Genomic DNA, 4,926 nt, shown 5'->3' with positions numbered 1-4,926 from the left:
TTTCCAACCTCAGCGTATCACAGAAAGCCATCTTTGAGCCCAAAGAGGCAGCAGCCATGGCTGCTTGCCCTGAAATCTCTTGCCATGTGAGGTGAGAAGGGATGGAACGTGGCTAATGGCTGTGGTCATGCTCTGGGTTCACACATCATTGTGTCCTGGTCATCAGCAGGACAGTAACCAAGAAGGTCGCTGGCCTGGGACCCGCAGTATTTACACAAACAGTATTTGCTGCACATGGTGCCCCTCTTAGCCGTTCTTTTTCCCTTACTCTTGGAAAAGACGACTGCAAAAAGACTCTGAGTCCCCCATAGGTGGCTCTTTTGCATTGTTTCTTTTCTGCTTACACCTTCCTATGTCCAGAGGAACTGCAACAGGAGAGTCTGATCCAAATAGCTACAACCTTGCTCAATAGCACAGCACTTTCTTCCCTTGCAAAGTACTTGGTGCGCCTTGGCTCCAAATTCCAAATCCTTCCAGCCATCTAGAAACATGATGTTCATTTTTGAGAGATAAATATAAGGTTTTGCTTTCTTGAAATGTGCTTCTAATTATGAGCAAACTGGATGACATTTTTCCTTGAAAGATGCGTTTCTCTAGATGTTTTGGTTTGAAGGCACAAAAACCCCCAAGAACCTGATGAAAATTCAGATAACACTCATGGATCAGTATGAAGAATCCAAACAGTGTTTCTAATCTCATGGCTCAGAAATGCAAAAAACAACAGCCTGAAACCCCCCAAAAAGACAAAACCCCACCCAAAAAGACAAAAGCAATGAGTCTTCAAAATACTGATGTCCTCTTTGTTCATTGTAAAATCAAATCCAACCATTTAACCCACTCTGTCACTACACTTGTACTTGACGTTTCAGGATAATCTGCTTGTGGCCCACACTGACACAAACATGATCCTCTAAACCTTCGGCACCACAAAATGCCTAAAATGCTTTTGCAAGCCTCCCTTCTAATTGAATATAAATTCTTTTAAATCTTAACATCTTTTTTAGTGAGACACATAAAATACACTTGTAAGAGAGCTGTGCTGGATGGCGCTTAAGGTGTATCTATGTATTTTTGATGTGAGTAAAATTCACCTTTTCCAGACTTATTCACCTTACACTGATGGACAATCCCCCATGTCTGTGCTTGCCTTCTCAAAGTGTTCTCTGTAGTTAACTTGGAAATAACTTGCAAAATAGGTATGAAATTGAAAACTTTAGATTGAGGTTTGATTGGCTCAGGAGAAGGATAATGGCCAACTTGTCAGATAATTTATTTGCAATGAATAATTTAGTCTTAATTATAATCAGCCAAAGTTTTAATCCCTTATATCTTTCACTAATCAACCTCACTTAGCATATGGGGAATCAAGATAAATTCACTCTTTTAATTAGAAAATCAGAAGCCTTTATCTGCTTGTTGGTTGATGATAGGTCTCATAGAAGCACACCACGGGACTGCTGATGTTTCAGGAATGCAGCCTCATACAATGTGCCTTCTTGATTGCAGGAGGTGTTTTTAATCATGCGATTTTAACTCTGCAAGTATGCCTGATGCCAGAACTACAGCACTTCTGATCGTGCTCTTTGACCTCAGCCCTCTTTCAGCTCCTGTTCAGTGGCACCATAATGTGGTTTGAAATGAGAAGGCAAAGGCTCCATGGCACCTTGCAAAGGCAGGCTGATAATTAAAAACATTTGCATGGGGCAGCAAGTGAGAGTTCCGGTTCTCAGGTGGTGAAAATCAAGAGTTGCATCTTTTTTCCAGAATATATAAATAAATTAATATAAATCTGTAAATATATATTTTGTATGAATTATATCAACATAAAAACAAAAACAAAAAACAAGGCATTTCTTAGTAAAGTGGACAATTTTAAGTGTTCCCTTGTGCTGCAGAAATCACGGTGGAAAGATCCATCAGGATGCAGCAGTCACAGAGGACCTCCTGGGAATCTTAAAGAGGAGGTTGCAAGCAGTCAGTCAGCACCCACAGCTGTTGCTGCAGGAGGAGTGCACCTCTCCACTTCTGCTGCTTGCCGTCTTGTCTGCTTGCCCCATCTGCAGCTGCAATAAGACAAGGAGCCTTTCCCTGGCTCTGAGGCCAACCAGCTCCGTACAGCCTGTGTTAACCAAATGGAATTTTCTTCTCCTACAAAGCCACAGAGCAAGCACACCTGGTGTGCATTGCAGGGACATGATGCCCCAGAGCATGCCAAGGCATTTCTCGGAGAGCACCAAGCACAATACACCTCCAATTGTAAGGGAGGTCAAGAAGGAAGTGGGTTTTGTAGATGATCTCTTTTCCCATTGGAATGGCCCTTGTAGAGTAAAGGTTTGTCTTCCCTCTTTCTCCATTTCTCTTCTTTTTCTATTCTAAATCAAGAGGAGTATGACAAAGGTCGCACTACAGCCACATACCTCTCCCCCCTAGTCTGCACAGCAACCCCCATTCCTTTTCCCAGCCCAATGAAGGCACCAGTAATACAGAACAATCCACCTGTTGTCCTAGACCCACACAGAGAGAGAAATCTTCCCTTCATTAAAACTCAGAAACCTTTATGCAAATCAGAAATACTTATTTGGGAAATGAAAACAAGCTGTACGATCTCTTGCTGTATTAGATCTTCCCCAAAAGATGTGACTTTTTTTTCAGCTGCTGTTTCTTTCGATGGACTCACCTTCTTCATTTCCAGTTGTCTTTGTAAGTGAACTGCTTCTTTTCTGTAGTATTATCTTCATATTTTAATATATTGAAAATCAAGAAGAAAGTGGCCCGTGATTTTCCAATTTTCCTCCTGTCATAGATACACAGTGTGAAATAACGCAGTGTTCGGAAATTGATTGTTATGATAATGGCACCAGTGTAGTATAAATACGACACTGGCTTTTCAATTCTTGAAAACTGACGCTGTACCTTAAGCAGCTGCCTGTTCTTATAAATAAACAGAAATGAAGAGTGCAAAGGTTTTCGAGGTCACACTGCAGAGCGGGAGCTGAACTGTCTCCACTATACTTTTGCCTCATAGTGATGATATCTGCTGCTTTCACTTTCTTAGAGGTGACTGTCAGCTCTCAGCTGGGAGACCAGAGGTGCTGGAGGTAGCGATGCTGATGACTCACCATGTGACACATTTCCTTCTGAATCACAGCTGAATCACGGTCCCTTCTGGATGCTGAGAAGCAATGGTAGAGGATGTCTCCGTCTCCTAAAACCAACAAGAAATCATTTGTTAAGAGTGAGTTTCTTCAGCACTTATTGGTTTATGTGGAGAGAAGTCAGAGAGACATCTGAATTTCTTTTCTTTTGATGGTAGCATTGCTCTTGTAATGAGCTGCATTTATTCTTCAGTCTGCGCTCAGGTTCTCATAGATCTTTGACCTTGGCAGCTCCTGTCAGGGTCCTGTGGTTGCCACCTGACCAGAAGTCCCGGTCTGGGATCCTGATCTTGTGTAGTACTTTGTGATTAAACTGCAGACATCTTCCAACCGGATGAAAACCTGGTGTGTGCTGAAGTTAATCTGAGATTTTTCAGTATCTGATAGTAATTATGTTATGTCACAGATGTTTAGATCACACCACCTTGTTCAAGAAGAAAATGTTAATTCACTGGGGGCTGTCACTTTAATTTTCATAAACAAGAAGGATCTACACAGGTTTAAGGGGGAAAAAATGATGTATGTTTAATTGATAGTGAACTAAACTTAATTAATAATGAGAAAAATATCAATATTAATATTTAGAGCCTATGAAGTCAAGCAATTAAAAATCAGTGTTATGAAAAATACTTGCCATAGTAATGCTGCACATATGATGTTCCAAAATCCAGAATGAACGGCAGCTGTAGAAAGAGGTAATGCTTTTGCTAGAACAGCTGCTAAAACCAAAGGAACTTCTGAGTGCACAGCATCCCTATTAGGTCTGACAAAGAAGTGTCAAAACCCCAAGGTTAGAAACATTTCATGTTGATATAATTTCATTAGACTGGGGCAGGAATTGTTTGTCTGAAAGTGTGTTAATTTAATTTAAATATATAATCTGATTTAATAAAAATACTATGCCTGACAACATATTTTATAGAGAGAAGAGAAATATAAGTCATGTCTCATTGTTCATGTTATTTTAATGGTAGAAATCATAGAATCACAGAATTGTTAAGGTTGGAAACACTAATAAGACCATCTAGTCCAATCACCAACTCATGCACGCAATGTCTCTAGACCATATCCCTCAGTGCCACATCTGCTCTTTTCTTGAACACCTCCAGGAACAGTGACTCCACCACCTCCCTGAGCAGCCTGTGCCAGTGCCTCACCACCCCCTCTGAGAAGAAATTTTTCCTAATATCCAACCTGAACTTCCTCTGGCACAACTGAAGGCCATGCCCCCTTGTCCTGTTGCTTTTAACTGGGAGAAAAGTACAACATCCACCTCATCACCACCTCCTTACAGGCAGCTGTAGAGAGTGATAAGGTTACCCCTGAGCCTCCTCTTCTGCAGACTGAACAATCCCAGCTCCCTCAGCTGCTCCCCATAAGACTTTTGATTCAGGCCCTTCACAGCTTGGTTGCCCTTCTCTGAACACACAATGTTAGATCTCATTGCTTATGTTGTAAAATTTAGTTTCCTTGGCATTCTTCACCTCTGTGACATCTTCATTATGAAGCTACTTTTAGAAAAGAAAACCAACTCTATTATATTTAAAATCAAAATGAGCACAAGTACCCCATCTTCACAATTTAGCAATGACATGATGATGCTCTGCCAATGCTTCTCTTTGTAAGCGAGTGTCTGACAATAATCCTCGCCCAAGCAGGTTGTGGATGCCCCATCCCTGGAGACATTCAAGGCCAGGCTGGATGTGGCTCTGAGCAGCCTGGTTGGTGACCCTGCACATAGGAGGGGGATTGGAACTCAGTGATCATTGTG

General features: G+C 41.4%; 1 long non-coding RNA gene across 1 annotated transcript; it reads right to left on the bottom strand.

The window, feature by feature from the left end:
• Positions 1 to 1,911: 1,911 nt before the first annotated feature.
• On the bottom strand, positions 1,912 to 4,449 carry LOC140247107 (uncharacterized). Its single transcript, XR_011902597.1, has 3 exons — positions 4,350 to 4,449; positions 3,120 to 3,205; positions 1,912 to 2,794 (listed from the first exon to the last, which is right to left on the bottom strand). It is a non-coding gene; the product is annotated as an uncharacterized lncRNA (long non-coding RNA).
• Between the last annotated feature and the right edge of the window lie 477 nt (positions 4,450 to 4,926).

Source organism: Excalfactoria chinensis, chromosome 1 (genome assembly GCF_039878825.1).
Source record: "Excalfactoria chinensis isolate bCotChi1 chromosome 1, bCotChi1.hap2, whole genome shotgun sequence".
NCBI lineage: Eukaryota > Metazoa > Chordata > Aves > Galliformes > Phasianidae > Excalfactoria > Excalfactoria chinensis.
This window is presented reverse-complemented; position numbering and strand designations above follow the sequence as displayed.